Genomic DNA, 9,106 nt, shown 5'->3' on the forward strand with positions numbered 1-9,106 from the left:
AGGCAAGCCGATCTCTAGGGACAATCTCTACAAACACAGTGGTGGGTGGTTGAGTGGAGGAGGTGAAGGGAGCTCTGCTGAGAACTGAAAATGTTCTATCCTTTGTCTTAGGTGATGGTTACATGAATACATTTGACGATCAAAATTCTCCAAACTGAAAGCTTAAAATCTTCCATTTTACTGTATATTGGCTGTGCCTCAATTTAAAGAAATCTTTTACAGCTCTGTCTGTGAGGATCATGGACCTAGGAACTGAATGGAGTTCTTTCTCTGGGTGGGAAGAGGGTGTGCTTAATCAATAGGTCATGTCTGACTCTTTGTGGCCTCAAGGACTAGAGCCCACCAGGCTCCTCTGTCCATGGGGATTCTCCAGACAAGAATACTAGAGTGGGGTACCATTTCCTTCTCCAGGGGATCATCCCAACCCAGGGATCAAAGTCCCATCTCTTGATCTCTTGCACTGGCAAGCGGGTTCTTTACCAGTAGCGCCACCTGGGAAGCCTAGGAAGGGGGGCTGGGCTGTAAACTACCAGGCGGGCCCATGTCTAACCCTGTATCTCCAGCCTCAGTCCCAGAGGTGAATTCTTTGCCAGAGACTTGCTAAGGGTGTGTTCCCATGCAGGCTCTGGATAGGACACCTCTGGTGTCTCCAGCGCTTACCTCCATCTGCATCCAAATCCAGTACAGCTCTACCAAGTGTGCACAAGCCCCTCCTTGTGAGATAAGGAAGTGGTTTCCATTCAGAGATTTTGTTTTCTTGGGCTCCAAAATCACTGCAGGTGGTGACTGCAGCCAGAAAATTAAAAGACGCTTGCTCCTTGGAAGGAAAGCTATGGTAAACCTAGACAGCATATTAAAAAGCAGAAACATCACTTTGCCAAAAAGGTCAGTCTAGTCAAAGCTATGGTTTTTCTAGTAGTCATGTATGGATGTGAGTTGGACCATAACGGAGGCTGAGCACTGAAGAATTTTGGTACTAGAGAAGACTCTTTTCCCTTGGACAGTGAAGAGATCAAACCAGTCAATCCTAAAGGAAATGAACTCTGAATATTCATTGTAAGGACTGATGCTGAAGCTGGAGCTCCAATGCTTGCTTACCTGATTCAAAGAGCTTACTCACTGGAAAAGAGCCTGATGCTGGGAAAGATGGAAGGCAAGAGGAGAAGGGGCGACAGAGGATGAGACGGTTTGAAAGCATCACTGAGTCAACGGACGTGAGCTTGCACAAACTCCATGTCCGTGTCCACAAACAGTCGGACATGACGTGACAACTGAACAACAATCCTGCTTGAGCTCTCTGAGTGGGTATGAAGGTCACCGGCCTGTTCTGACTGTGTGAACAGCACAGCAACCCTGGATAGACTTCAGAAGAAGACGGGTGGTGGAGGGACAGGCCACTCCCTCCCTCTTCCTCTTCTTCTGCTCATCAGTCTCCCTGTCCTCTTCTAACGCCCTGCACTCCCAGGAAACAGTGTACCCAGCGTGTACATCAATCACCTTGCTGTGCTCAGGCTTCTTTTCTTTGGCTAGTTTTCATTTTTACTTTTAATACAGTTTCCCGTTATGTGCTGGAATCAATGCATGTAGTCTTGTGAGAGCCGGTTATTCAATTTTCAGGTAGTTTAAGAGCTCGTCATTAAACAAAACCATCAAGGAAATAAATTATGTAGTCAAATGTAATAAATATTCAAAGCTTCTCATGGCCTAATTAACATACTACATGTTACTCTCGCCTCTGCTCTTGAAATCGTTTAGTGCACAGATAATAGTGGCTGTTGTGCGTCTCTTCCTAGCACTGCAGTCAGTAACATCTTGTCGGTAGATTGAAATCATCTGCTGTGGGAGTATTTACACTACAGAAATTGGCAAATGCTTACAAGTAAGTGCAGTCCTACTGAAAAGCTGTTTTTAATCATTTACCTGCTGGCCACACCATGGCCCCAGAGCCCTGTGTCCCTGCAGGAACTGTTGATCTTTATGTTGCAGAGTGGTGTGGTCCCTTCTGTGTCTCTGAGCGGCCCTGTGGCTGTAGTGCAACATCTGCAGTGTCAGGAAGAGGTACCTGAGGCAGGGCGTTCGGCTGGCAGTCAGTGGCACGCATCAGAGGGCAATCAGGCAGCCCCGGGGTCAGCCACAGCCACGGGGGTGGTGGGAAGTGGGCAGATGAGGGCAGTGCTGGGAAGCGGGCACAGCAGGGCTCATGCTGACCCAGGAAGGACTGAAGGGAAACTAGAGCCCCGTCCGCTCCAAGGTTTTGATGAACTGTTGTCATAGAAGGAGATTAAACTGGGGACCAGGACTGAGAAAACAGGAGTCCCTTTGAGGGAGGAGATGAATGGGCTCCAGGTTAGACATTTACAACTGGCCTCCTGTTTGCACTTCCTGAGACAAGAGATAGGTGGGCTCCAGTCCAGGCATTTACAGTCAGCCTTCTCTTTGCCTCCAAAATGGAAGTAACATCAGAAACAGGGTAAACAGCTAGTCTTCGTATCTTGTAAACATCTTAGGATAATAGTCATGACAAGGACAAAGAGGGCAAAACCCTGTTTGAGTAAAGCATTAAGTCTCCCCCCCACCCCACCCCCCACACACACTTTTGGGACAAGGAAGACACATGTGCAGAAAAACTCCTTGGGGTCAAAAGTCAGGGGATAAAGCCAGGCCCTAATGAGTCTTGCTCCTCCCAGAAGCCTTCACTTCGAGATCTGTTTTGGCTGCGGGGTATGAGCCACCTCAGGGGAGGGTACTGCGACAAATAGCCAGGCGGTTACAGAGCAAGGTGATTAGCCTGAGGGAAGACAAAGGCCAGGAGAACTGAGCCCTTAGAAAGGATTGAAAGTTCACAAAGGCACGACTCTCTCTGAGTTCACCCGAGGCCCTTTCCACATGTACTTTTCAATAAACTTTTTGCTTTACCCTTCACCTTCTGCCTCCTGGCCTGAATTCATTCTTGACTCAACAGGCAAGGACTAGGGACTCAGACACTAAGTGTTGTCTGGTCTTGGCCCTGTGGTCCAGGAGATAGAACTCCCGTATCAGAAGACTAAGGTCTTGCTTCCAGCTACTGCTTGCTGCTTCTGGCTGTAAACTGCCTGCTTACTACTGCGTGCATTCAAAATCACCTTTGAGCTGTTTTAAAACAGAACTAATGACAACTCACTCTGGTATTCTTGCCTGGAGAATCCCATGGACAGGGGAGCCTGGCAGACCACAGTCTATGGAGTCGTGAAGAGTCGGACACAGCTAAGAAACTAAAGCGCAGCAGCAACAGAAACGGGTGGCACCCATGACCCTGAACCTGGGTGTCTGCCAAGTAGAGCTTGGAGGAAAGGTGCTCGAGTCCTTTGCTAACAGATCATTTCCCCTTGCTCAGCATGTTTTCACCTTGTTTTACGACCTGAGTGTCAGAGCTGGAAGAATGCTTGTGACCCTCAGACCCTCTCTCCTCATTGAACAGATGAGATCATTAGGAGGTAAGCAGATCCCAAACCTGTCCCTCCCAGGCCAGCCCTACCACCCCAAAACACCCCAAAACCGGGGGTTGGATGGGGTCTGTGAGGCAGAGCCTTTTCCTCTTCAGCAGGGGACAATGTGATTTGCCATCAACTTTGACAGGACAGGCCCCTGTGTTGGAGACAGGAGTGAAAGTAAAGATAAAACCTCAGCCCCAGGGAGCTACAAGGATGAGAAGAAGCGCAGAAGGGAGAAGAAAGCCAGGGCAGGGGCTGAAGGCGGAGCCAGCTTTCACCTCCTGCCCAGAGAATCCCAGGCCCTGACTCTCAGCCACCCTGAGAAGGACAGGGAAAGCTTCCACTCTGGCCCAGAACTGGGAGGCAGAAGAGCCTGAATCCAGCAGGAGCAAAGCAGAAGAAGAAGGCTCACCTGTGTGGGTATCGAGAGGACCTGGGGCAGGGTTAGGAGAGGAGAAGCAGGAGGCTAGGAAGAATTCCAGCTCTGGAAGTGAGCAACTCCAAGAGGGAGGCCCTGCAGCCATCAGGAGGGCACTGTTGCTCAGAGGGCAGCTCTCCAGAGGAAGTTTATCCTGGTTTGGAGCATGAAAGATTTCACATTCAGCAGGTCCCTACTCGCCCCCCCAGACAGACCACAGGGAGCAGAATCAGAAGGATGAGAGGCACTTGTTCTGTGTCCGCTCCCTGCCCTCTCAGACGACTATTGCTTGTATCTTCACTTGGTCTCAGCATCCATGGGTGCTAGGCATCACTGCAGGCACAGGGAATACCGGGGCGAGTGACCCCACAAAGTCCCTGCCCTGAGAGAACGCATATCCCAGTGGAGGCGAGACGGTAAGCAGGCATACAAATGAGAAGACGTATGTCTGTGTTGGGAAGAAACAAGAGGAGAATAACAGATCTGGCGGGTTCCCTGCGCTCTGTTCACTCACCTGTGAGGTGGGACTGACGTCTCCCCGATAGGGCCATGCTGGAACACAGGTGGGGCGTGCTGGGGTCCACGCCCCCGAGGGAGGCGGGTCAAGTGAGGCGATTCAACCCCTGTCGCCCCGGCTTTTTGTTGTGATCAGTATGCACAAAACTCACCGCTGTAAGCACTTTCACGTGGCATCAGGTACATTCACAGTGTTGTACACCCATCAGCACCATCCACCCCCAGTTTTTTCATCATCCCACAGAAACCGAAACCATTAAATGACTCCACACTCCTCCTGCGCCCAGCCCCTGGCAATCTCTGTTTTACTGTCTCTATGAATTTGTTTGTTTTAGGACCTCATGAGAGTGGAATCACTCACATGAAAGTTTGCCCTTTCATGTCTAACATTTCCCTTAGCTTCATCTAGAAGAGGAATCGTTGGATCATACAGTAATTCTGTGTTTGGCTTTTGGAAGGAGCTCTCTTTTCCAAAGTGACAGCACCGTTTTCCATTCCTATCATCAGTGCACAGGAGTTCCAGTTTCTCTACATACAGCCTATGCCTATTATTTTCCTTTGTTTTGTTTTTTTTAGTAATAGCCATTCAAGTGGGCGTGAAGTGGTCTTTTGCTCTCTGTTACATTATCACAATGAATACTGTCAGAATGTTCCCTGCACACATGCTCGCGGCATGCCTGCTCTGTGCATCATTTATAGTTTGTTCAGGGCTGTGTGCACCAATCTCTACACTCTGCACCCTACGGCTAATTTAAGGCATTGCCAAAGGCAATCCCAAGTGCATAACTGTCTCTACGTTTCCTTCCACTGAAAAAGAGGTAACAGAGGACTGGCAGCCTATGTAGGAAGCCTGCTATTGTGTCACTGTCAGGCCGAGGGTGTGTAAGAGCCACTTCCAGCTCTCTCCTCCCCCCTCGCCCCACCACTCCTGTGCACAGTAAACCCAGTGCCAGGGAGGAAGGCAAGGACAAGGGCAGCTCACCCAGGCTTCACATTCATATTTATGGTGCTCTATTTCAAAACAACTGGAACTGATGTGAGAGGGTAAGGAATGGGCCAAATATAGAGCCTTGAAACAGACAGACTCTTCAGGTCCCCCAGATCTGATCCTCCGTGATCCTCAAGCTCAAACAATAAATAACACGTGTCCTGGAGCAGAACACACAAGTGTAATTTATATCTCAAAATCCAAGCAAGTTCCAAACAGCAGCCAAGCCTACAGATATAAATCCCAACTCATTCATAAGCTGACATTCCATGGTCTGAAAAAATACAATGAGCAAGAAGGTGCTTTCCTGGGTAAGAGCACACACGGCCAGGTCTTGAACTCCCAGGGAGGAGCGCTTCCAGGGGCTTTGTCGAGAACTAGGCAGTGACTGGGGGGAAATGTCCATGCCCTTGGCTACAGACCGTCTTCACATTCAGCAGGTTTCCATCTCATCTCACAGTCTCAGGGTAACAAAGCTGGGGGACGCTGACGACCCTCAGACCCTCTCACCTCATCACACGGATGAGATCATTGAGGCCCAGCTTTCTATGAGGTAAGCAGCCCCAAGCCTGTTGCTCGCAGGCCAGCCTCTCGGCTTCAATACATCCTCCAACATCTCTTAAGGGCAGCACCCCACCTTGCTCAAATGGGCAACTCTGAGATCATTGTTGACAAATTTGTTTTGTTTTTCTTTCAAACTGACATTTGAGACCCAGCTGACTCTTTTATCAAGAGAAAAACACTGACATGCCAAGGGGTGGGCTTGAACATGAGACCGCTTCACTGGAAGCATGGAATACATCATCACGCCATGGAGGGCCCCAAAGGAGAAAAGCCAAATGCTGATCATAAAGCAACTGGAAATTGAAACTCCCACTGTGAGATAGGAGAAACTTTCTCGGAATAAGGAAAGCCAGCTCCCTAGAGGTACACACACACCCAAAAGCTCCGGGACCAGAGAGACGGAGCCAGTCCATGGGGAGACCCACAGCTGTCCTGAGCGGCAGCTGCTCCTCTGCTCCTGAGTGACCTGTGCTCAGGGTTCCCTCCCAACTCTCATACTGGGGTGTCCCAGAGCCTTTCTTCTGCTACAGGTTTCCTTGGTTTGGACAAGAATAACAGCCAGTTTAACAGAGGACAAATAAATATTCACCAAGTACTGCTCCATGCCAGGGCTGGGCTGGGGGCTTCATGTCTCAAAATTGAAAGGTGAGGACCTCCCTCCCTACAGATGGAGGTTGGAGCTGAATCTCGAGACCACACACAGCGGGCAGAAACAGCTCTGTGCCCATTAGACCCGGCCTCCAACCCTGGCTGATTTCTAATGCCAAAAAGCCCAGGCTGATCTCCTTGGGTTTAGGGCACTGAGGCAGGCTGCTCATTTTGTTGTTGCTGTTGTTCTTTTCTTTCCCAATTGATTCTAATGTGCAGTCAGGATTGGGCTTTCCTGGTGGCTCAGATGGTAAAGAACCTGCCTGCAATGCGAGAGACCAAGGTCTGATCCTTGAGTCGGGGAGATCCCCTAGAGAAGGGAATGGCTACCCACTCCAGTATTCTTGCCTGGAGAATTCTACAGTCTATGGGGTTGCAAAGAGTCAGACATGCCTCGGCAGCTAACACTCTAGCATTAAGATAGACAGCCGCTGATAGACCAGCAGTCCTCGATGTTGCCTGCACATTAACGTTACCCAAGAAGCTTAAACAAAAAGGTGCTGAGCCTGAGTCCCTCCCACCCCCAACCTCCCTATGATCTGCTTGAAGGGACATGAGGTGACCTGGGCATCAGGATGTGTAACAGCTCCTCAGGATGATTCCTCTGTGCAGTCAAGTATAAGATCCAATGTCTTAGGTGATACTTAGGGGAAAAGAGTCTGGGTTTCTCAAAAAGTCCAAGGATCCCATTATCTGGGTGCTTAACCCTATTCTCCAGGATCAAAGTCTCTGGTTTCACCTGTTCCTCAGACACCCTTTCACACAGAGAACCCTGCAGCCAGCACTGCAGAGCTTCAGCCAGCCTGTGTCCTTGCCCGGAGCCCCATCTGAGGCTCTTCCCCTGCATCTCAGTTCCCACATCCCCGTGTTGTGAGCCCAGATGGCATCCCAGAGACCCTGTCAGAGGCTTTTCAGTTCCTCCTAGCCAATTTTCTGGGTTGTGTTACTTATTCAAGTCATCAGCAGCCTGACTGCTGAGGAAATGAAGTGCAGTCCTCCAAGGAGTCCCCAGAGTGACTGAGAAGCACTGGCATCCTAAGAAGCCCTCACTGGTCATCATGCACAAGGCAGGGAGAGTCCAGCCCAGGTGCACAGCAAGGCTGGGAGGACGGCTGAGCCAGAGCCCAGGTCTCAGCAGAGCCACCCGCAGGGCTTATTAAGCCAGCCTGGAAAGAGGCTTGAGGATCTAGCGTGCTGAGGCATGTGGTGAATGTCATCATCAAGAGGAGGAAGGGGTCTGGCCCCACCCAGCCTCCTTCCCAGCCAGGGACAGAGCCCCCCGAAGCCAGCAAGGAGTTTCCTGTCCCCTGGCCAACCATGGCTGACATGGCCCAGCAAGTCTCAGACACGCACATCAGTGGCTGTGGATGATGTGGGGCTGGGCCCGTTCAGGGCAGTGTCCCCTCTCACCAAGGCCTCCACATCTGTGACTTCAAGTGCTTCCTGGAAACCACTTCTCCTAAGGAGTCTCCCTGGATAAGACCAGCCCTCTCATTTCTCTCCCAGGGCACTCAGATCATGCAGCTCTTCTAATCGTTAACTGTACACAACTTCATTCTCTTCTGTACCACCTGGCAGTGGGCCTTCCATATATAGGCTTTCTATATATTATATTGACTGGTACGTAATTCCAGTATACTTGTAGGTTACAGAATCAATTATTTAGCAACATGCATACTGTGGTGAAAAAATGTTTTTCTGTACATGCTTAACTATATAACTTGAAGGATTTACTCTAGTATGTTAGATTAAACAATCTGGAAGGAGGTACTTTCTTAATTTTTATCCCTATTTCTTTTTTCAAAATGCATTTTCATTTTTGTCCAAGTAAAAAAAAAGTAACCAGGCTTAATTCAATTCAGTTCAGTTCAGTTGTTCAGTCATGTCTGATTCTTTGTGACCCCATGGATTGCAGCACACCAGGCTTCCCTGTCCATCACCAACTCCTGGAACTTGCTCAGACTCACGTCCATCGAGTCGGTGATGCCATCCAACCATCTCATCCTCTGTCGTTCCCTTCTCCTCCTGCCTTCTATCTTTCCCAGTACCAGGGTCTTTTCCAATGAGTCAGTTCTTCGCATCAGGTGGCCAGAGGACTGGAATTTCAGCTTCAGCATCAGTCTTTCCAATGAATATTCAGGAGTGATTTCCTTTAGGATGGACTGGTCGGATCTCCTTGCAGTCCAAGGAACTCTCAAGAGTCTTCTCCAATACACAGTTTGAAAGCACCAATTTTAAAGAAGATTTACTGAGCACAGCCCTGCCTATCGGAACAAGACCCAGTTTCCCCCCAAGTCAGTCTCTCCCCATCAGGAAGCTTCCATAAGCCTCTTATCCTTACCCATCAGAGGACAGACAGAATGAAAACCACAATCACAGAAAACTAATCAAACTGATCACATGGACCACAGCCTTGTCTAATACAATGAAACTATGAACCATGCTGGGTAGGGCCACTCAAGACGGACAGGTCATAGAAAGTATGAACCATGCCGGGTAGGG

The sequence above is a fragment of the Bos grunniens genome, chromosome 28 (assembly GCF_055505025.1).
Source record: "Bos grunniens cultivar Pamir isolate PY7600 chromosome 28, Bosgru_T2T1.0, whole genome shotgun sequence".
In the NCBI taxonomy this organism is placed as follows: Eukaryota; Metazoa; Chordata; class Mammalia; order Artiodactyla; family Bovidae; genus Bos; species Bos grunniens.